Source organism: Miniopterus natalensis, chromosome 9 (genome assembly GCF_054644295.1).
Source record: "Miniopterus natalensis isolate mMinNat1 chromosome 9, mMinNat1.hap1, whole genome shotgun sequence".
Lineage (NCBI taxonomy): Eukaryota > Metazoa > Chordata > Mammalia > Chiroptera > Miniopteridae > Miniopterus > Miniopterus natalensis.
In genome coordinates, this window is record NC_142089.1 from 6,859,799 (window position 1) to 6,884,735 (window position 24,937).

General features: G+C 41.3%; 1 protein-coding gene across 8 annotated transcripts in view; it reads left to right on the forward strand.

The window, feature by feature from the left end:
• Positions 1 to 24,937, forward strand: part of RERE (arginine-glutamic acid dipeptide repeats) — a 345,910-nt gene that overhangs the window by 293,936 nt on the left and 27,037 nt on the right. The window lies entirely within an intron of this gene.

The window sequence follows — 24,937 nt, forward strand, 5'->3', positions numbered from 1 at the left end:
AACTCTGATTTTCTAGCCCCCAGGGTTTAAGCTTTTTGTTTGGTGGGTGAGGGAGAATTGTTACAGATTGCTGAGCGAGGCTTTTAACAATTCCTGTGCTGCTTCACAAGGCCGGGAGTCAGATATGCCCAGTGCTCTCGCTAAACTTGGGGTAGCAAGGTTCGCTGAGGAAACTTCAGAGTGAAGTTAAAGGAAGGAAATACTAGCCAGGGATTCTGTCTCATTTGTCTGTAATCTCCTCCAGGTGCTGTTGGAGGGGGTGTCTCCTGGCTCGGCCAGGAAAAGGGGAGACTGGGGAAGGAGTAGGACCAGCCACTTCCCAGTGCCTGTGGGCTGGAGTAGAGCCTAGCAACCAAAAGTGTTCCTCGGGACTTGGGGTGGGGTGAGCAGTTAGACCTTTTCTGCGGGAGCGAGCGAAAGGGGAGCCAGATAGAGAGCATTCCCTGTAAAGTGGGGAGGCTGCTTCGCCTGGTTCTCTGTTGGGCGTCATTTATTGATTTCTCCCTCAGTTTTGATTCCCTTATTCTTTCTTTCTTTTTAATGAACTGTTTCTGGACACCTTCTATAAGTACCTTCAGAACAGCAATAACACAATAGGGGCGACGGGTTCTGAGACCTCAAGTGTAGCCGCGTGTAAATCGGTGGTTGGCATCATCAGTCATCAGGTCAAACTTTTCAGTATTTATTATACATCGGAATATGCTGAGAGATGGGTCATTTTGAGAATGGTAGAGAAAACTGTTCAGACATTAAAATAAAATATGTCATCAATCCATAAAAGCAACTTATTTTTTGCTCTTTCCAGAACAAATTGGAAAGAAGTGCTTAATGTAGAACAGTGAAAGAAAGTTTTCTGAGGATTTCAGTTATTTGAAGTTTGATACATACTTTTAAAAACTAAAATGCCTTTACCTGAGTGTAGGAATTTTGGTTTGGCCAGATTGGGGTGAAATTGAGAGAGGCCAATGAGTAGCTTTGACTTGATGTGATGGGCTAGATCATAACTTCTCAACTCAAATTTTATCTTTCCCTGTGCGCTGCTAAAACTTGCAGACCATGAAGAATTTGATACAAGATATGGCTTAACAATTACTTTATCTTTCTGTTTTAAAAAATATAAGTTTATAATAGCAAGATTAAGCATTAAATCTAAAATCTTCTGTCTAGCTTTTGGAAGTGCCTGTTATATCTAGTTTTAACCCCCAAGCGGAAACCTCAGTTACCTAGGTAAGAGTCTTTGACTGTTTTTCTTCTTGCACTTGGCTGTTCCTTGTTCCTATTGGTGGCATCAAACTCAGTAAGTAGCCTTTTCTCTCCTACGGAGAAGTTCTCAGTATACCAACTCTTCAGGCTGGTTCCCTGGTCTTTTCTTGGCCCCTCTTTCCTGAGACCCTTCCCCATCGCTTCTCTGCCATCTCCATTTCCTGGTCCCATGGCTCCTCTCTTTACTTCTCCTCTGACACTCAGCAGTCTTCCTGTTTCAGCTTCTTCAGGGCATGGCCAGCGGAGCTATGGAAGAGCTGTTTGCTTCACTGGGAGATTTGTTATGGCTAACTGTCCCTGGTGTCCAGCTGTCTTTTGCATAGAATTGGAGGAGTTTGGTAGTAGGGTAAATCAGTAAGTGTTCTAATCAGCTGGGAGAGGCACTCATGTTTTCCGTAGTTATCAACATAGGCAAGCTAATCATTCACAGCCCACAGGGAGGGGAGGGCAAAGGTTCGTTTTCATTTTTGTTGTGGAAGATGAGAAATGTGCAGGCAACAGTGTTCTTGGTTAAAAACTGCCTTGGTAGAAATCTTCATGTGGTCATGCCTCTTTTTACAGCAAATTCTCAGATCCTTTCCATATTCTCTTCTATTTACCAGAATTATTAACTCATTTCTTTGCTATTCTCAACTGACTTGAAACTTCAGAAGGGTGTCAGCATCCAGAGAACACGCCTGATTGGGCCTGGACGCAGGTCAGCAGACCTGTGCTCTATTCTTGGTTTCACTGGTAACTGTAGTACGCGATGATCTCTTTTGACTCTGCAGGCTGCTTTGAGCTGTAATTGGGCAGTTCAGGGCAAATCCTGACCAGGACTGGAAAGTTATTTTCTCTAAGACGGTGTTTCTTTGCATGAGAACTTTATAGGTGCTACATACAGTCTTTATAAATTGTTCCCACACTTTGAGCGGTCACTGTGCCTGAGAGCAAAATGACGGGCTCTTGCCTCTGTCACCATTTACCTGCTCTGGGGCCTTGTGCGGGTTACTCAGTTTCTCTGCACCTTAATGTCTGTGCCTGTAAAATGCTGATTCTTCTCCTGAGAAAAGTTTTGAGAATTTAAATGAGATATGTCTATGAAGAGTGCCTAAAACACCTGAAAAGGATTGTTCTTCACACTCACCCCCAGTACTACACAGAGTAGCTAAACGTTGTGAAAGTACAGAATTATTTTCTGCTTGTAAACAAATTGAATCTGTATAAAAGGAAATTACCTATTTTTCATTCACCTCACTGGCCAAAAATCCTTTTAGTTGAAAACTGGGAAGGGGTGGAGGGCAATGCCTAGTTTTAAGGGATGTATTTTGTTGAGAAGGCTTACATTCTTAGTTCCTTCAGTGAGTTGTGCAGACAAAGGTTTGTGGTGGGCATGGACATAAACAGCTTTCCTAGCTCTCTTGGTCTGGTGTTTATTACATAGGCGCTAAATCTGGCTTTTCTTTGAATAGTGCTGCCCATTGAAGTGGAAATAGTGGTTGTGATTGTGGAAAACCAACTGTTTATAGAGGTTTAGTTGAGTGGGTATCACACGTTAACCTCATGGTACCCAAGAGAATAGCCACAAGCCAAATATTTCAGTACCACAGTTGTACAGATATCCTGAAGTTTATTATCCTTCTCTGTAACCATCTGCCTCCCTCAATATGCTTATGGGATATATAATTAGTAGTAAAATTTAGGAAAGAATCTTTGCCAAGCGTATCGAATTCCTCTTGGCTGTGCACTTCTCTCTCGACACTGTTGGGCCTAAACCACATCAGAGTCTTGGGTGTGAGTACATTTGTATAAATCACAGTGAGTGTCCCCTAGCTGAAATTCTGAGAGGATGATCATAACCAGGCCCCTTGGGTTCTGTTTTAAGAACTTCTGGTGCTCTTTGGATTGATGAGTTACATGACCTTTGATATGAAGGTAATGCCTGAAAAAAATAAGAGACCAGGTAGAGTTGAATCTTAATTACCAGGGGGGGAACCCATGTTTTGAATACTACAAAATCATGGGTGTTCCAAAATAGTTTCTTGTTTGATTTTTATACAAACATTGCAGTTTCCTTCGAAATCCTGAGATGATTACTCAGGTGGCAGTGACATTTATCTTCTTTCATGCCGAAAGCATGTTTGTGTTGTTTGAACCAAAGACTTTCCATGTCTGACACCTGAATGATTGTCCCTTGAATCCTGGCTGGCCTTTGTGTATGGCTCTATCTGCTGTTGCTCAGACAAATTTAGCCAGCATTGGATGGTAGACAGGGAGCACTTACTCAGTGACCTGTCTCAGATGTAGCTAACATTAGTGAGAAGACAATTTGATCTGTTCCAACTTGGTAGAGAAAAGAGGTGCCCCCAACGTTGTAATTAGCCTCTGGAGAGAGAAGGTGGAAAGGCATAAATCCTCACCTTTCTCATCTCTGTAGTTTTATTTTCCAGCATCTAGTCCAGTGGAAATTAAGCTTATGCTATTTGTAAACCCAGTTGCTGTTATATTACTATTTACTGCACTAGAAATTCATTTTCCCTCACTTCCCATTTTCAGAGTTAAGCATTCCATATAATTCAGTTTTTCGAAATTTTATATATGCACTGAGCACACTGTAATGGGTTGGGTGTCTATAAAGAGAAGCAAGGTGCCATCCATGCCCTGCAGAGAGCCAGCATTACAGCAAGGGAGACGAACCATTTGCATTTGCTCAGGGCCCTCCTTGCTGGAGGTTCAGGCCCCTCAGTGAGCACAGAGGCTGAGGGTTTCTGGAACGCTCTTTGGAGAGTGTGGTGTTTGACCTGAAAGGATGTATTTTTTGACAGGCCATGGTTGGGAGGGTGGAGGAAAAGTGACTTTCCAGCTGTAGGAAATATCACGAGCAAAGGCATGGAGACAGGAAATTGCAAAACATGCCCGGCGAGTACATTAGTGTGGCTTGAGAGAGGGGGTTGCACCAGGCGATGGAGTGGGACTTAGGGCAGAATTACGGCTTGCAGGTTGACTTTGGGAGACCTTGCACTCTCTCCAAAGAGTATGTTTGGGGACCCCATGAAGAGAAGTGAGAGCATCCAAGCTGAGATCCGGAACATTGTTCTTGTAATAATTTAGTCTTGTAGTAAGACCAAAAACAGGGCGTTAAAGTGACTTATGAAAATGGAAGTCTGTCTTTTATCTTGATTTTCTCTATTGAAAATGTGTCACTTTTTTTTAATTGGACCAAGAGCCTTGCGAAGGGATAAGTGGTTTTGATGTTCAGGATTTTTTTTTTTAAACTTTGGGTGATAGGATGAAAAGTCTTAGAGATTTAAAATTTTAGTTTGAGAAATAACATGAAAATCAACCACCTTTCTCACCCATATTTCTGGGAATGAGTGCTATTAAATATGTACATAATTACTGAATATTAACTGTTCATTTCTCCAGGCAAAATATCTTTTGTATAGAGCATATCCCGCCCTCCCAAAGAATAACTACTATTGAGGAAGGGCTTTAGGAATGAGTGAGTAATCAAAATTCTCTTACTATTAAGAGGTTAAAAATGACTCTGGCATTCAATTTGAATGTTCAGCATGGAGTTTTATTTAACTTCAGATTATAACCTTGTATAAACAGTTTACTAGCCTCATTAATGCTTAATCTAATGTTACATAACAAAGTATGAACTTCCTGAATAGGTTGATACTATTGAGAACAAATATGTTACAGCTATGTAACAATATTTTAGAAAGTCTGGTTTTAAACCAAAGACCTCTACTGCAAATATTCACAGTTCACAGTGTGGTCCTCAGACCAGCATTATCACATCACCTGGAGCTTGTGAAAATCAGGCTCCCAGGCTCTAGTCCATTCCTGTTGAACCAGAATCTGCATTTTAATAAGCTCTCTAGGTGATTCAAATATACAGTACAGTTTAGGAAATACTGCTGTTTATAATAATGGAGACTTGCAGAATCCTAAACCTGTCTGTCACATTCATTCTTTTTTTTTTTTAATCCTCACTCGAGGATTTTTTCCCCCCATTGCTTTTCAGAGAGAGTGGAGGGGGGAGGAGAGGGCAAGGAAGGGAGAGAGAGAAAGAGAGAAACATCAATGTGAGATATGAGCGAGACATATCGATTGGTTGCCTCCCACTTACGTACCGACCAGGGCCGGGAATTGAGCCTGCAACTGAGGTACATGCCCTTGGCCAGAATCGAATCTGGGACCCTTCAGTCCACAGGCCGACACTCTAACCACTGAGCCAGACCAGCTAGGGCTGTCACATTCATTCTTAAAATAATGTTGTTTGTTGTTTTTATTCTGTTGAAGTTGTAAATTGTTTCACTACTAGGACTTGGTTTTGTTTTTCAAATTCTGTTTTACAAAATTTTTCAAACATATGGAAAAGTATCTGGGCTTATTTTCATGATCAATAATAGAATTTCTTAATATAGCTTCCCTCTTCCCATTTCCTAGTTTTCCCTAGAAACGCAATTGTAACTCCTGTCATATTTCATATAAAAAATGTTGTCTTTACCTTGTCACATACAGTCATTGGTTGTGAGTCAGGCTAGACCCTGTTTGTTTCTAATAGAAACCTTTTTATTTGAAAGGATGACTTTTTATTAATATGAAGTTTACATATTTAATACTACAGTGTTCTCAAGTGTTACTTTCTTTTAGTGGCACACCTTATATATGAATAAGAGATATAAGTACTTTGAGGCTGGCAAGATTGGGTAAAAGGATAGATATTTAAGTGCCATACCTTTTCTCTTAATAACTTGACCTCAAGTAGATACAGATAGAATTGGAATTTTCCGTGCAAGGTGGAAGTGATCACCGATAGAAACAGGCACTGCATTTTGGCGGCAAGTACTGTGTGTGACCCTATAGTTGTCCCATGCAGGGGGTTTGTTCTCATTAAAATGAAGCAGAGGCTTGAATCTCTTCATTCTGATAGTCTCAACTGTATGGTTATTTGACTGGGCAGAGGTCCAGTTTTGACTGGGGTAATCGAAGAGAGATTGGCTGATTCCTTCAATAAGCGAAGCAGTTAAGAAATTTGCACGTAAGAAACTTTTGGTGCTAATGTTGTGGAGTTGGGGTAGGGAGAGGTCTTTAAAAATTGGGTGACTTTTTAAACCTAAGGGCCCCATATACTTGCTGCTCTCAGTGTTGAAGTCTCAGGCCTGTCTTTGGTCTTACCTTCATAGTAGAGCCGGTGGGGTGGCATGAGAATGCTTCAATGTAGAAACTGCACTTAGAAAACTGCCTTGGACTTTTAAAGTATTATTGAACACAGTGCTGCTGATAAGGATCAGTTTTATTTATTTGCTGTTGGTATTTGCTAACTAGTATTTCTTACAATCCAGCTGGATCTTGGTCACCTGGTAACTTTTAGATGGAGACATTTATGACTTTTAAGCCAAAATAGACTCGCTCATTTTATTAACTAGTAAAACAAAGGAGTGATTTGAATTGGTCTTTAGGAAGACTTATAAGTTGTGATTACTGTGTTATAGTCAATGAGTTTATCTGTTTGGAGCTTATATTTTATATCACTAATAGATTTTTTTTAACCTTACTATATCTGTGAACCCATCCTAACTTTGAAAATCCAATTTGCCAATATTTAAAAAAAATACATCTAGCTTGTTAAAAGCTCACATTAAAAACAAGTTTCAAAATGTATCTGAAATCGTAATCTTTGTATAATTGGTTCATTTTAATTTTATTTAAGTTATGCCCTTGAGTAACACTGAGAAAATAGAGTAAAATTAATGTAAGAAAAACATTCACTTCAGTCTTATTCATGACTTACCATTGGTGGAAAAGACACTCCCACTTACCCATCCATAAACTTTCTTTTTTTTTTTTTTTTTTGTATGTAACTTGAAAACCATTTACTTGTATTAAAAAAGGAAAAGCAAGCAGGAGAAACCTGGCTTGGGATACCAGAATCCCATTAAGCTAACTTTTCTTTTTGAGATGTTGAATTTTGAAATTGTTTCCATATTAATGGCCTTTGTTCTTTTTTTCACTTTGGAAATATGATTCTTTGTTCTGTTCAAGTGTCTTAAATCCTTCCGAATCCTCTAAATTGTGGCGTCATCAATCCCAGGATTTGGCCTTTGAAGCGTCTAAACCATCATCACAGTTGACAGAATTGGGAGTGTTTTGAGAACTGTTTGGGGGAACCTTTGATACCAAAGACACTCTCTGAGGGGTGCCTGAGGTGCCTGAGAGGGTGCTCACCATCTAGTTAAGAGGCGAGTGGGGCTTGTGTTCTCTGGAAGCTGCCTGAGACACAGTCCCTGAGACTGCAGAGCTCAGTTACAGAGGTCCTGCCTGAGCTGCAGTCTGTGAAAGCCACCTGAGTCCTTTCCAGGATGGACTGGGCCACTACACAAAGAGCCCAACTCCTCTCTCAGCAGAACTGTATCTTGTTTCGCCCTTTAAAATTAATATTTATTTTATTTTAATCTTGGACTTTAGACTCTGCTTTCCCCTCCCTATGTGTTTTATTACATTTGCATGCGTGTATGTATTTATAGAGAATGTAAGGACTTCTGGTCGGGAACCACATTTTTTTTAAACAATTTTTAATAAAGTTAGGTCGAAGATTTTTTTTTAATATGTTTTTTATTGACTTTAGAGAGAAAGGAAGGGAGAGGATGGAGAGAGAAACATCATCAATCGGCTGCCTCCTGCATGGCTCCTAATGGGGATGGAGCCAACACCCCTGACTGTGCCCTGACCTGGATTCAAACCGGTGACCTCTTGGTGCATGGGTCGGTGCTCAGCCACTGAGCCACATCGGCCGGGCAGAGACCACATTTTATACTTTTTTATATCACCCTTAGTGCCCTGTAACAGGCCATTACTTAATATTTGTTAAAAATGAAAGTGTATCTGTGTGTATTCACACCTATGTGAATGAGGGATAAAAACACATGGTGACCATAGATATGTATGATCCTAAAAGACTGAGATTTCTCAGTGTTCTTAAGGAAAAGTTTTCCTCACCTTTTGCTCTTTGTGTTGGTTTTCAAGATCTGCATTGGTGCTGCTTTAAAGACCAGTTGAAACCTGGACATCCCAGGCCCTAGACTGTTTAGAGGACAGAAGATCCTTGTTAACTCTAGTGTCCCAAGATAGTGAGACTAGGACTTGGGGTTCACTGTGCCACATTGGACTTCCCTGTTCTGTTGACCATGGGCAGTAAATCACCTCTACTGTTTGCAAAGCATTTCTGTTTTCTAGGTTATATATAAGATTGAAGCCCATTGTTTATTTTTCTCAGCAGATTTATTGAGCAAGTCAAGAATAAAATATTGTCTTAAGCAGTAGAGTAAGCCATTAGCCTATTGCAGTTTGGCTTCAAACCGGTCACTTTTTTTTTTGTGTGTGTGTGTGTGTGTGTGTGTGTGTGTGTGTACTGGAGGTTGAGAGCCAAGTGAGGTGGAGGAGGTTCAGTGTTGCCAGATTCTGCAGCTTTGCAAGGTTCCTGTGACTGTTTATGGACTTTTTTCCCTTTTAGTCAGTTAGTGAGTCACCGTCATATGCCATTTTATTATCTTGAAAACAGCCTGGAATTTTTATCCTGTGTCTTTTGCTTATGAGTGAAACACCATTGAGGATGTTCTGAACAATATTAAGTTGAAGTTTTTTTCCTGTGATGCTTTGGTTATGTATTTTCAGCTGCAGCCATTATCTCTTTGTTCCCATGTGCAAGGGTTGGATTTTTCTTGCGTTTGGCAAGAAATGGTGACTTGTGTGTGTTTCATTGTAGAGGGCTGGAGCAGCACAGCTCTAGCACCTTCGGGATTTGGTGATTACCGATTCGAGCACACACCTCCTAAGATCAGAACTTGGTTTGCCTTCCCACAAATGCTTCGTTTTGTAATCAGGTTAGAGATTTGTGGCCTTAATTTGTCAAGATGGGTGTTTTCACTTTTGGAGGGAAGAATTTAGAATTTGTGGAACAACTAAATTCTGAAGGAAATAGGCCCAGTGAATCTGTGTACCTGGCCAACTTCAGTGGAGTTAAAGCAGCAGGAAATAAACTGGGCAGACTCTAGACATTTCTGGAAAATGTGGGATTTAAAAAAACGGCAACACAAAACTATTTTTTTTTTAATCCTCACCTGAGGATATGTTTTTAGAGAGAGGATGGGGTGCGGGGACATCCATGTGAGAAACATCGATTGGTTTTCCTCCCATCCACACCCAAACTGGGGATTGAACCTGCAACCTGGGTATGTGTCCTGACCAGGAATCGAACTCACAACCTATTTGTGTATGGGACAACTCTCCAACCAGCTGAGCCACCCAGCCAGGGCACAAAACAAAACTTTTAAAATAAATTTCAAAATTTGCTTTGTCCTATGGGCTGAATTTACTTATCAAAACTCGAAGCCCTGCCCTGGTCAGGTGGCTCAGTCAGCTGGAGCGTCATCCCATGCACCAAAAGGTTGCAGCTTCAATTTCCATTCAGGGCACATACCCAGGTTGCAGGTTCAAGCCCCAATTGGGGCATGTACGGGAGGCAACTGCTCAATGTTTCTCACATTGATCTCTCTTTCTCTTTTTCTCTCTCCCTCTCTCAAATCAATAAAAAGATGTCCTCTGGTGAGAATTAAACAACTAAAACTTGAAGTCCTTATTCCTTTTTTTTTAAAGATTTTTTTATTGATTTTTAGAGAGAGGGAGAGAGACATTGATATGAGAGTGTAACATTGATCTGCTGCCTCCTGCACGCACCCCTACTGGGGACTGAGCCTGCAACTCAGGCCTGTGCCCTGACTGGAAATCAAACCAGCAACCTCTAGTGCGCAGGGCAATGTGCAGACACTGAGCAACATTAGGAAGGGCAGAAGCCCTTATTTCTTTTGCCCATATGAGCCTATCAGGTGACTCAGAAGAAAAGTCCATGTGCTTCTTTGTACCATATTGTGTCTACCAATGATTAGGCAGAATAGTACAGTTAAAAGATAGAATGTTTCTTATATAGTCACTTTGTATGTAAATTAAAATGTGCAAGTTTACAAATTAGGTACATGTACCCATTTGTCCAGTATATTTGTCTTAGATTCATACCAATGTGTACTCTTTTCTTTTGTACTATATTTTATTCTGATTACTGATTTCCCAAATGCTAAGTGCCTCACTAGGTATGTCTAAAGATTCTTATATGTGTTATAAAATTTTTCTAGAAGTCAGTGACTTAGAGGGTTTAGACAGTGTAAATGTAAAAACTTTAGTTTATTCCTAATATCAGTCACTCAGCAAGCTCTTACAGAGTTCATTGAGTCTGATGATAAGATTAGAGATGTAGTCCTGCTCCCTAGGGACCTCTGACTGGTTACCACAGTGAATTGGCATGAACCCAGGTGCTGAACTGTGTGGTGTGGACATTAAGTGGTAATGGGAGTTGGAGAAGCTGAAGATGAGGGCTGAAGGAATTGTGCGCATCCTGAAAGTGGTGCAGTTAGGGCTGGAAGCTATCTGAAGGATAGGTGTTTGAAAGTGTAAACACTTCCTTGAAATACCTTGCAAAGAAAGTCCTTGAAGTATCCTTGTTGTCTATTGCGGAAATTCCCAGTACTTAATTCCTCTACAGCGTTCCTGCCAAATGACTACCCTGCTGTCCCTGAGAACCTGGTGGCATTGAACTCATTAAATATGACCATGGTGGTTTTGGACAGTTCCATTGTATGAAATGTCCTCTTTTTATTAAACTGGAATCTGAGTCGCCTCACCTCCCGTACGTTGTCCTGATCAGGTGACATAGAAAATTATTGCCAAGATCCTCCCTCATGAAGGCTCTTAAGATGGGACAGGGTAGTTGGCACCTCCTTGCCTGGGTTTCTGGCTCCAGGCTGCCCACACATGCTTCTGCATCCCACACCACACATTCTAGGTAGCTCCTTTGGACCTTTGTCTCTCAGCAGTGTCAAGCAGCCAGGGTCGCTCCTGTCTCTTGCCTTGGCCCTCTCCTTTGCCCAGCAGGCAGGCACACTTCCTAGTGTAACAGAAAGTTGCATTATAGGTTTTGTTTGTTCTACTGAGTTTAACATGTCTTAAAGTTTGCATTTTTAACCTATGTCTCATTTCCTACAATGAAAAAGTGTTAATATTGGAATCTAGTAAAAGACAATACCTGATATAGCAGTGCATACTCAGACTAAACATCAATTAGGCCATTTTCACACCTGGAGTGGACCTGAGCAAAGATGGTTTGCAGTGACAAACCACAGCATGCTCATGCCTCAAACTGTAGGTAGGCACTTTCCTCGTGAGCTAGACCGATAGCCATAGTCACTATCCCAGACCCGAGAGCCTGATAATTTTGGCAATGAGTCAATCCCTCAGCCCATTCCCCACGTTTGATAAACTGCAGCTGAAGATTAAGGTGGCAGTCATTTTAGCAGACGTATGCCATTGTCTGTTTTGCTGCTTTTGTTTCAAGCATCCCCTCCCCTCCCCTTCGGAAACAAAAAATCTAAAAGGTAAAATCATTGCTCTGGTGCATGCTGTCAGTTTTCCAAATGGGTTTTTTGCCTTTCACAGAGACGTTTCCCTCTTTAGGTCCCTCCTGCTTCTTTCCAGATTGATTGGGAGACTCCCCCGACCCTGTGCTTCAGAGTAAGTGTGTCCTGACCCGAGTAGTTCCGCTTTCCTCCTTACAGCCTCCTCACCTGGTTGTTGTAACGAACAAATCTCGACTGAGTAGGTAGTCTAGCATTTCATTCTGGATTTTACCTTTTACATTGAGTGTTTACAGTTGCTGGATAACATACGGGCAAGGTCAGAAGGTTTGTGACTCCGCTTCTGAACCATTGCCTTGGATGAACACAAATCTTTTGCTGTTGGGCCATCCACTTCCTGTTCTCAGTTGCTGGGCTCCCTCTGCTGGTTTTGAGACAGCTGATGCTTCCTAGGGTTTAAGATGACAGGCCTATTTCCCCAGGTCTTCAACTGTGTATGTTTCACAGACAGATAAGAGAACTCTCTCTGGCTCTGGGAAAATTATTTCAGTTCTTAGGCAAGAATGGCAAGGAGTAAATGTGATAAAATTCCTTTCTAATAATACCATTCCCCTCCCTAACATTCTACCCCTAAAATATGACAAGATGTTTCAACGTGTTTGGGGTGCCCCAGACTGAGCATTTCTGTTTGACTTTTTGTTCACACTGTTTTTTTTCTTTCTTGCTCCCCTGCACCACTGCCCCAACCTCACCTCCACCTCCCCCCAGCACTCACCCCAGGAATCATTTTTTATGGCACATATAACCTTTAAACCAAAAAGAAAGTGCATTGCTTGTAACAAATGAATCTCTTTTCTGCTTTTATTTTGAAAAGTCCTCCCTGTTGTTTAATGTGGGGGATATTCTGCTGAAAGCCTGTTCCAAGTAGGCATTTGTGCATCCCAGAGGAACTTTTGATTTATTTCCTTAACTCTGCCCTCCTTTTTCTGTGGTTCCGAAACCTTTAATGATCTGTGAGCTCTGAGACTTCAGTGCAGAACAGTAGTCGTTTTATGAACCCCTCCTACTGTATAAAAGGCCTGCCCGTTTCCACATGCTGGGTTTTTGACTCCCTGAAAGGCTGACCTCTCACAAATTTTGGTTGTACAGCAGGGCATCCCGGGCCGGGGCCTTGATAATGCTTTTGTGAAATGTTTTCTTCTCCTCCTCGCCCTCTCTTTGAAAAGTTGTAATGAAAATTCTGGGCTCTTGGCCAGCCTGTGGGATGTGATACAGTAGAAATGTTTCTGGTGCCCTTTGTTGCTGCTCAGCTTTGATTAGCTTTATTTCCCGTAAGCTTAATTTTGCTCCCCCCGCCCCCCTTTTCTTTATGGCAAAGGAGGTTAACTTAGCCAAGGTTAAGCATTTTATTATGCAAGCTGCTGCAGCCTTAGTAGAGTCACTGTGCCAAGCTTTTGTGGCAGACAGAGACAAAGCAAAACAACTTTTTCCCTACATATTTGCCTTTCTCCCTCCCAAGGCTGCCTTTTTCTTTTAATTCCTGCTTTCATAGAAGAATGTAACAAGCTATGCAAGCTACGTTGGTTTCCCCCATTTCTCCTACTCAGGGTGTTCCAGGAAACCATTGTACAAGTTGTCATGAGATCTGGTTAACAATCGTGATAGACCTCGCTCTCTGGGGTTTCTGTCAGGTGGAGGGAGGGGGCTCCAGAGCAGCAGTCAACAAGCAGTGACACTCCTTTGATCCCCCTGTGGCTCTCCAGTTCAAAAGGTAAGTGGTTGCAGCTTAAAAATGTTCTTCAGTGCCGCTTTGACTCTCCAGTTATAGCCCTTCTCATCCTCGGAAACAAGAACACTTTGCAGACATCATCATCAGCTCTCCCAGGAAACCTGTGGGGGGGCATTGTTACTGCACAAGCACAGGGAAGGAAACAGAGGCACAGTGACACTAAAGGGGCCCTCAGAGGCATTGTCCAGGTCAGAAATGGGAGTGAGCCAAGAACAGAGTCTCTGTGATGTGAGAGCTTAGGTTTGGGGCCATGTTTGCTTTTCATTGGAGGAAAGTGAGGTTTCGTTGTCATAGAAACTCTTTGTTCACACCAGGATTCCTTGGCCAACTTACAGCGATGAAGTATAAGTACAGGTAATCTCTCTGTGTCCCAGAGTGGACTCTCATAAGCTAGCAAAGGGCCCTGTGGTTGAAAGTCTTGCTTTATCGGTGTTCCAGAATCTGCTCAGTCTTTTTCTCTTGGGGAAAATGTGGGCCTGCTTCCTCCTGGGTTAGGTCCTGGGAGCTGGTCACAGTTCTGTCACACAGAAGATGGGATTCAGTGCTGCAGCACAGCTTCCTCTTTTCCAGGTTCTGTGCTGAAAGTGTACAGTTTACCAGCTAGAATTGGGCTACTGGAAAGAGCCTGTGCTGAGCGGGGTTTCTAGTGCTGACTAACTCCGATCCACCGTGAAACTCTGCAGACAGTGCTTTCTGGACTTCTGCCCTCAGTATTCATGAACTCTCCATGGATTTAACATTTCCAGTCAGTGTTGTTCTTGCTGTTTTGATGACGTTGATTTTTGAGGCTTAGGTTTTTGTTTTTGCTTTAATGTGGGGATATTGGGGAGTTCTCTAGAACATGGTGGCACCGTTTTCTCTTTCCTTCTTCCACACACTCCTGTGAACTCTGATCCTTGCCCAAGCTGAAAATTTGCTTGAAAATTATGTATGTAAGCAGTAGCTCTTAGATTTTTAAAGGATCTACTTGAACTAACTGGAGTAAGAATGTCAGGCTTCGCATTATGCCCAACCATTCTCTCTCATGCAGACACATAGACACACACAGCATTTACCTATGTAATAACCTTTTAAATCTTTTAGTTTGAATTTTAAAGTTGCAAGAGTAATATAAAGAATTCCCATATAACCTTTATACAATTCCCTAAATACTAACATTTTATCACATTACTTATAACTCTCCCTTTAAAAACCACATGTATGGTGTTTTTCTCTGAGGGTAAGTTGTAGATCTGATGTGCCTTTATTCCTAAATATACTTTAGCATGCACAATGTGTGTGTGTGTGTGTGCGCGCGCGCGCGCGCACGTTCACACACACACACGCGTTTATGAAAGATGTATTGTTGCCACCTTGTTTTAAAAAATACTTACCTGGATTGTTCAACCAGAACCCTACTACTTTAGTTAAAATCTGAGTGCACTTAAGTTTAGGTGCACTCAGTATTCTCAACAGAAATGGCCTCTTTCTGTTTTGTAACCTACCATTTTGTTACCTGTGATGTTTTACATTAGACATGCATCTGTGTCATCATTTTTTATGGTTGTATTTTAAAAAGACACTTCCAATTTTGAGCATTTAAATTATTTCTCATTTCCAGGTTTTGGACTTTTTTTCCTTGATGAACAGCATTGTCTTATTTTGGGGTCTTGTCCATTTATTTCAAATACATTGAGTTTTTTACGTTTTTACTTTCAATTGTGATTTTGCTTAGTTTGGTAAATGTGACAAGGAAGTTTTTGTTCTGTGGTAGAACAGCATCGTTGATAAGCAGACAGTTGGGTTCAAAGCCCAGCTCTGCCACTCATTCCCTGGGGCTTTTGATAAGTTGCTCCGATACTGGGGAATTTAGGTTACTCACTAGTAGAATGGGGGCACAGTTGGAACCTCCTTCAAGGAGTTGTCACCTCCCTCATAGTGAAAGTTAAATAAGGCGGCAGTGATTACAGGTAACATAAATTGAGCTCTTATGTCCAGGAGCTATATTTAGCACTTAAGTTGTTTAATCTTCATAGCAACTGCATGAGCTGTAAGCACTGTTGAAGTCAGTACTCTCTTCCTATTACTCCTGAGGAAACGGAGGCAGAAAGGTTACATTAGTTTGTCCAGAAGTACACACAGTTCAGAGCTTAAACTTGGACAGTGTGGCTGCAGAAAGCCAGTCTTAGCCACTGTGTTGCACAGTATCTGTTATGTGGTAAATAGTCATTTAGTGTTGGCTGCTGTTATTTCCTCCCAGGGAGGGCACACACTTTGTTCACCATAGTTGTCTTACCAGATGGGTAGAAAATCACACTGCTGACTGGAAAAAATATTTCTGGGTATTACTCCCCACTACTCTTTGAATTTTCCTTACCTTTAAAATAAAATGTGCTGTTGAAAATGAATAAACCAATACTTTGTGGAGAAAACAATGCCATAATCGCAATGAATCCATTAGGTTTTTTTTCTTAAACTTGATTTGGACACTTAATGAAGGGTATGGGGTCCCCTTTGGGGTGATGAGAGTGTCTTGGAGTTAGAGGTGATGGCTGCACACATTGTGAATGTACTAAATACTTCTGAATTGTATACTTCAAAGTAGTTAATTTTGAGTTTGATTTTACCTTTGGAAGTGTAAGTACAAAGGAGTAGTGGCTGATCCTTCATACTGTTAGAGTTCAACCAGATTTCTTAGACTCCTGGCTGCTTTCATTGTTATTCACAGCTGAAGAGCATGTGAAAAGCCTGCTCGTAGCCAAGCAGTTTTTAGGATTCAGTTGCATTCCTCCCAGATTCCTTCACTCTAGCCAAGAGTAAGATCTGATTATAGGGGACTGATCCCAAGAGGACAGGCACTTTGTATGTGTGTTTTCATACACCTCAAGTCATGTTCATGGACAACTTTATCATCTTTTGAATTTGGGTATGGACGACAAGCCTCACATTGAATTCAAATCTAGAAGCTGGGGTTCAAGTTTGTGCCACATGGAAACAGTGTCATCACAGAATAGACCTCAAGCTATCCCACAGCAGCCCTGCCCCTGGGCCTCCCCACAAACACTGTGATGGGAGTTTGTGTGTTCCTGAGGACAGCAATTATCATGTGTTGCCTACAGATCTGGATGCCCAGTTGGTTGGTGTTTTTTTTTAATCCGAGGATGTTTTTCATTGATTTTAAGGAAGGGAGAGGGACATCAACGTGAGAGAGAAACTGATCGGCCTCCTCTGCCTCCCATACACACCCAGACTGGGGACCGATCTGGCTACCCAGGTATGTCCCCTGACCTAGAATCGAACCCACCACCTTTTGGTGCACAGGACAACACTCCAACCAACTGAGCCACCTGGCCAGGGCTGTAAGCCCAGTTGTTTGTGCCTTCTTGCAAATTGTTAAGGCTCTTAGCACTGGCTTGAAGACTTGTTAAGTGGAAGCAGAGAGTGGTAGCTGACCCTGGGGCCTTGTCAGAGTCGAATAATAAATACTAAAATGAAATTATGAGCATTCCTTCTCCAGTTTGTGTCCCCATTTTCTTTGGGCTTTCGCTGTCTAATTCGATCCAAATACCTCATCAGCTAACCCATGTGTGAAGGGCCCTGATCTGTACTGCTGTCCTCCCATTACAAGCATTTATTTGAATGCTGTTGGGTCTTCTCCCCCCCCCCCCGTTTAAAAACACAAATGTCTTATGTCACCACAAAAGAATTTGGAAATTAACCTATTTACAAAAATGTACTGATTAGTTTGACATTGTTTCTTCAAAGCACCTTGTTCAAAGTCCTGAGCAGACAGGCTGCTCTTCAGACTCAGGCCGCCCTCCACCTGGTTCTCTCCTCTGGCCTCAAGTGTCCTCAGGTGCCTGCACAGCTGAGCAGGAAATACGGTTCCTTTTGCCCTAAACAGTAACGCAAACAAGCCAAAGAGGAAATTACTCAGTCTTTCATTTTATAAAGTTTATTTTTAGTTTCTTAGTGCTTGATTTATTTTGGATGGAGAAGAGAGGTAAAGTGCAGTCTCTTATTAAGGGAAATGCTGGATACCTTGTATAAAGGTTTATTACTAATTTAACAAACTTCCTTCATTGAATGATTTTTGAATGGCCCCTAAAATGTATTTTCTTTCTTATTTTATTTACACGTATTTATTGTCAGCCAATCACTCAATGGACATTTGAGCACCTGTGTGGGAGACTTTTTAGGTAGATGCTAAAAATACAAAAATGAGTAGGATATTTTCTTCTACTGTTAAAATGTTTGTAGTCTAATAAAAAAAACAAGTGTGACTGTGTGATCACTGTACATGGAGATACAGTAAAGACACGTGGGATGGGCTCTGTGGATGACAGAGCAGTTTCACATAGTTTATCTCATTTCATCTTTATGACAGACTTCTGAAGCAGTTAGGCAATATTCCCCTAGGAGCAGAGACTCAGATCTGTGATTTGTCATCACTTTTTACTTGCTCATTCCACCTCGAGGCACTGAGTGGTAGTAAACATTTTTCTCTGGGGTGAGATTCCATGACTGATGAGTTTGTAGTCTCTGCGGTAACCTTCTTTCACTCTTTCTGTCCTTGTACAAGCTACTTGGTTGCCCTTCATTTTAGTTTTCTCATCTCTAAATGGAGATAATGTGACTTAAATCCTAGGACAGCTGTGGGATTAATTGAGTAGTGCTGGATGGTCCAAAAGATCTTACCCTTATGTAGTCGTCAAATCTAAAATATTTTGAGACTCTGAAAAGCAAAAAAATGTTACTCAAAATAGCACATTTTGGAATTGTATACACTTTGTTTGGCTCACTTTTTTTTTTTTTTTTATTTACTTTTAATCATGATTTCTGTTACACTCCTCAGGTAATAACAGGGAGAGCTCTGGAACAGTATTGTGTGCCCAAGATGAATTATGTGAATTTATGTTGGATTTTGGCTCTGTCCTGCCTATGTAGTTAGAGTACTTGAATTAGAAATTGAAATTTAGAATGTTAAGAAATGCAGTTGATTTGGTCTTCCCAAAGTATTATCCATCATCCCTCCCTCTGGCTGTCTTCAAACTCTCAGGGACCCTTAATAGAGAAATCAGTGGTGTTCCTTAGAGTGTGCTGCAGAGGATTATTGCTCTGGAAGTTACACGTAGACATCAGTGGTGGTCAGTCTTTAGGCTGAAGACTGTTCCTTGCGCTTCTAGTAGCTCTCCAGATTATAAACAGAGCCAATGAGAATTTACAAAACTATCCTTACATTTTAATATCTTGAGAGATTTTAAACTCCAGTTTATAAAGTTTTCATTTTTTCCAGGAAACTAGTAAATTCATAATTAATTTGATGCCATTAAACTTTCACTGATTAAATTGTCTCTGGTTCATTTAGTTGCTAATTCTGGGTGTGTCCGAGTGGAGGGTTATTATTTTTTCTTACCTTCGTCGGGAGGGCCCAGTATGCCAGTAACACAGAACGTTCTGTTTTATTACTAAAGCATCCCGAACCTTGGGGCCAGAAATTAGCCCCCACTTTATCAGTAGATTAAAATGAGACATGAAAAGGGGGGTAGTGTTGACACAGAGCAGTTGATCAAGTTTTTAGACTGTCTAAAGGAGGTCCCAGGCCAGTGCTTGCTGTCATGCTATGGCTCCAATTGGAAGAGCCCAGAAGATGCAGATGCTGTGGCTCAGGCCTCATCAAATGGTACACTGCATCTTCTCTGACACTTATTTCCTTTAATGGGGATGGAGATCAGAACTGTTAAATTGAATCCTTCCAGAACAATTAGTGAAATTAAGGAAAAGCCTTCAAACTAAAAATTCACAGAAATCTCTGGAAAGGTAAGACAGAGTAGTTCAAAGTGTTGGACAATATCTGGCAAAGAAATACGCTGTTGGGTAGGTCACATGCCTGGTTACTTAGGTACTAATCCTGTTGTGCTGTCTGAGCGTCTCTCTCTATTCCTTATTGTGAGTAGGCCCACCGTGTGGTCTTCATATTTCACGGTGAACTTCATTACCTTTTTAGTGCACATCTTGGCTGGGTAGTGTCCAGCTATATTTCTAACCATGCTCTATGTAGGTTAGAATTCTTACATTGTTTTCTATAAAACAGACCCTTGAAAATGATTGCAGAGATGGCACATCCTGTTCTCTGCTGCTGTGTCCTTTTGTGCAAGTAACTTGCATTGGTCAGCGTTGCCTCACAAATGTCTGAAACTTTAATCACAAACATACCTCCTGGATTTGTAATTTTCCAGATAAGATGGACCCAGTTGATAGAAGTGTTTTCCCCACAGCCTTGCAGCAGAGGTTTACTCTGGGTGTCCTGGCTGAGCAAGTGCTGGCCAGAACTTCCGCCTGGGGGTCTCCACAACTCTTATACATGAACCCCACCACCAGTGTGAATCCTTAAGGCTTTGGGACCCAATGTAAAGCTACTGAAGGGAAGGATGGAGGTGTTAAATGAGACCCAGGGAAGAGGGAAAAGGGTTCCTTCCTAAGCTTGTTATAGATATTCAGTGTCCAGGTTAGGTAAAAATACCAGACTAAAAAGATAAAGGAAGGATTTGGTTAGATTAGACTTTTTTGATTTTTAAACTATATGATGTTATGTTGATTTCTGTTTCTTACAGTGCCCTCTGAAATTTCTTATCTGAAAGAATGAGGCATTATGCTGAACTTGTAATCTCCTGAGCATATAAATGATTCTTTAGGTTATTTTGTAAAAGAGAAATCAAGTTGGAATTAAATGACGGAATGCTGAACATTGTGCTAGATGCTAGAAGGATAGCACTCAACTAAAGGTACATTCCCTGGTTCATGGAGTTTTAAATCTAGGATGACAGCAGATTAAGTGAATAATCCCTTAAGTATATACAGTAAGTCCTCACTTAGCATCAGATAGATTCTTGGAAACTGTGGCTTTAAGAGAAGGGACATATAATGAAACCAGTTTTACAATAGGCTAGTTGATATAAATAAGAGTTAAGTTCCTAGGGCATATTTCTGGTCACAAAAACATCACCAAACTCCTAAATAAAGACCCAAAACAGTACTGATATTAAACATTTATTTTTAATGTGAGCTACATACATTTAAGAAATATTAATATAAACAAGTAAGATAATTTTTTTCCAGCTGCTAATTCCAGTTCAGGGTTGAGGGTTGCTGGAGTCTATCGTGTCAACCCAGGGCGCCAGGTGGGACCCACCCTGGATAGGACACCATTCCATCCCAGGGCCACTCATGCCCACACCTACACTCACTCAGACTGGGACACAGTGCAGACACACCAGTTTGTCTAACATGCACATGTTTGAGATTTGGAAGAAAACCGAGTACCCAGAGAAAACCCACGCAGATATGGGGAGGACGTTCCTTCCACGTCCACAGACAGGGTCCTGGCCAGGAATCGTTTTTTATTGTGTTTTTTTCTCTCTCATCAACATTATAATGATGTTGAACAAAATGACATTATTTGAGGACCTGCTCTGTGTGTGTGTATACACACACACACACACACACACACACACAGTACTGGATATACGGGGGGGGGGCAAAAATAGGTTTATAGTTCATATGGAAAATAATATAATAATTAACAAATAATAATATAAGAATAAACTGTTCCGTGTACTCACAACTGTAAACCTACTTTTGCCCCACCATATATAACAGAGTGATGACCTAACTTTAATAAAAATATGCTTGAAGGTGTTTCATTTAAATTAACACCCCAGGGGTGAAGGGGGAAGGATGGAATCAGAAGACACCCCCCACCTCCCCTCAGGGCAACGGACCAGCCTGAACTGAGCCCTGGAATGGGATGAGCTTAGATCTCAGGTAGAACTGAAAGGAAGTAAGTGTAGGGTGGGGCATTGGGGCTGAAGTGATGGGGAGAGTCAGGTGGGGGCCCTCAGGGCTCCAGCAGTAGTCATAGCATGTCCCGAGGGCCTCTGGGTGTCAGGGGCCGCTCTCGGTGCTTTGTATGCATTGATTCATTCACCTCATAGACTCGGGGCTATGTAACCCGTCCAAGTTTATAAAGTAACAGAGTCGGGATTTTATTTCAGGCAGCCTGGCTTCAAAATCCATGCTCCTAAACACCTCATCATGTTTTTATGCTAAGTAACATGATAAGCCATTAAAGAATTTCAAACAGGGAAGTAATATCAGAGTAGTTTTTTCTTTCTATTATTTATTTTTTAAGATGCAGTATGGAAAATGGTTGTAGCAGGCCAAGAGTGGGAGTTGAGAAACCAGGCAGCAACCTTGGCTCTGGTGCGCTTGTCTGCCCCTGCTGGGCTTCACTAGTGTAGGTGTATTCGCTGAGCCAGGCAACAAAAATAATCTTTAACCAAATGAATGGGATGGCCAGGAGGGTTCTGAAATGGCTGTGACTAAAGAGCAGACCAGTGACATGGCACACACAGCGGGTGCTGGGGATGAGGGCCTAGTACCCTGTCTCTCCAGGTACATGTTCAGTTTTCCAGGTTTTACACCTAAAGTGGGTTGACTTGAGTTCAGAGACGTATTTTTTGCACAACTTTAGACTTCTTGTCCTGTGGACACTGTTGAAATCTGTAGATAGTTGTTTTTGGCCTTTTCTAGTAGCTTGGCCTATTTTAAGCTCATTTGAATAATTTTTGTAGACTAAAGGGTGGGGGCACTTCATTTCACCTTTCTCAGCACACACATCGTCTCTAAAGAGTGTCATTTCATAAGCACCACACTTTCTTAAGATACTACAACACTCCAGAAAACAGTGATTCTAGCACTGGGGCCAATAAGGACAGGAAAGGTCAGACCTGAGGCCCACGTTTGCATGTGAAGAGCTCGCACACAGGTAAAGGCAGGAAAGCACGGTGTAAGCAGCCCTGCGGTGGGTATGCTGTGGGAGGAGTGAGAGCAGGTAGAGGAGACTATTAGCAGGCAGTGAGCAGGGGCAGAATGAGCCCCTCACCAGGCTGTCGAGTGACCTGGAAGTACTTGCATGTAACTTCCAAATGCTCTCTAGAGATGAGAAACCTTTTCAAGTGGCAGAATTGGAAGGTTTGATCATCTGGGTTGTTTTTCCCCCCCATTGTTCTAGTAAATATTGTAGAATTACAAAAGAACCTTTATAAAAAATGTGTTTTGTAGCCCAGCCGGGCGTGCCTCAGCGGTTGAGCGTCGCTCTAGGATCCAGGGGATTGGGGTCAATTCCCGGTCAGGGCACATGCCCGGGTTGCAGGCTAGGCAGCCGATCAGTGACTCTCTCAGCATTGATGTTTCTATCTCTCTCTCTCCCTCTCCTTTCCTCTCTCTGAAATCAATAAAGATATATTTTTAAAAAAAAAAGTTTTTTGTATAGAAATAAGAACACAACGAATTCCCGTGTGCTACCAGGAAGTGTAAGATTGCATGGAGCGTTCCTCCCCAGTCCAACCCCCATCTTCTCTACTCAGAGATGGTCACTATCTTGAATGTTCTCTTTTAACCCCCTTCCTTTTCTTTATGGTTTTGCCTCAAACATTTGTATCCTGACACAATATATTGTTTAGTTTTACATGTTTCTTAACTTTATGTAAATGGACTCACAGAGGGAGAATGTACCTCTGCATCGCTTTTTTCATTTTTATCCTGAGATTCAGCTATATCATGTGTAGTTCTGCAGTAGTTCATAGCATTGTATGAATATAACATATTTTTACTTCTCTTTTCTGCTGTTGATGGACATTTCAGTTCATTCCAGCATTTTGCTATTGCAAACAGTTCTGTGAATGTTCTTCTATATGTTTCCTGGTATGTATGCAAAAGGGATTCTTTAGAACTAGGAATACAATTTCTAGGTTATGCATAGCTTCTATTTTACTAAATGAAGCCAGTTTTTTTCCTAGCTGTATGTAAGGGGTATGGTAATGTCATATCCTTGCCAACAGTTGATAAGCATTAAAATGTTTGCCAATATTGTGAGTTTAAAATACCTCAGTAGTATTCGGCATCTTGTAATGTGTTAATTGGCTATTTGTTTCTTCTATGAAGGACATGGAATTGAATTGACTTTTCTTTTTGATTTGTAAGTTGTGGATAACTCCTTATTTTAAATAATGTATGTTGCAAATATCTACATCTAGTTTGTGGCTTATGATAGAACTCATATGTTCTTAATTTTAATGTAGTTAAACTTACCAGTCTTTGTATGATTGGAGTGTATTGTTTAAGAAATCTTTCTTTATGGTTGTAATGGCAGGCTCCTTATATTTATTGTCTTTCGAAAGTTTTATAATTTTGCTTTTTGCATTAAAGGCATTAATCCCCTGAAATTGGTTATTGTTTGGTGTGAGATAGCAGAACAGTTTTTGGGTGTGTTTTTTTTTAATTTGTATTGCCATTATGTCAAAAATGAAATTTCCAGAAATGTGTGGTTCTGTTTCTGGGTCCTGTTTTGTCCCATTGGTCTCTTTAGCCCTGGGCCAGCCCCTCACTTCCTGGCGTTAGAGCCGATGTTGGTATGTGGTGAGGTGGGTCCCCTGCCTCATTGTTCTTTTTCAAGAAAACTTTTTTATTGGCCCTTTGCTCTTTTTAAAAGTTTTTAGAAACAACTTTTCTTGTTCCACAAACCTACCATTTGGGGTTTTGAATGGAATCGTGTCGCACTGCACCCCAAATCCACTTGCATTTTGGGGCTTTCCTTATTCCTCCCTTTACTGCTTGGACAGCCCCTCCAAGTCACGTTAATAAAATGCTTCTCCGTTCTATTTCCAGCATCTGAAGTTGCAGCCTTCTCTTGAGAGAATATGGAATAGATTTCAAAATCTTTGTCTCCTGTGTTACGTCTTTGAGGTGATCTTTGCTTGAAAATCCAGCCCTAAGAATTTGGGGCCACTGCTCAGTTTGCTGCCTCCAAAGAGGAAACTCTGGCTGTTTGCTATTCTGCCTTGGCTACGATTCAGAGCCAGTCCTGTGGAGTGGGAAGCCTTGCTGCTGTGGCGTAATGTCTATGGGACAGTGCCGCATGAGTTGATAGTACCTCGTGAATGCTCTTACTATTGTTAACGGCCACATGTGGGAAGTGTATCTTGGCTGGAATGAGAGAGGTTCCTGGGAAGTTTTCTTGGCTCTATTTTCTTTTTTAGATTTTTACAGGATGAACAGTAATATTTTTTATTTTTGTCTTACTGACTCTAAAGAATAATTTTAAGAAGAGGTTAACCAGAGTATCACCAGTGTTCTTAAATATGCTGATATTTTCATCAGTGGGCACAAGAGTGCACATTAAATTCATATAAGTTCCTTTCCTTACCAGCTTGGAAACTGCTCCTACTTACTTTGCATTTCTTTTGACTCTGACCCAGGATTTTGGGGGGCTGAAGTTCACCCAGATCAGGCCCCTTCGGGCCACAGGCTTATTTTATATTGCATTGTTTTGTTTTGCCACCAGGAGCTAGAAGGTACAGCATTATCTCATGTACTTAAGGGTCCTTTTTGG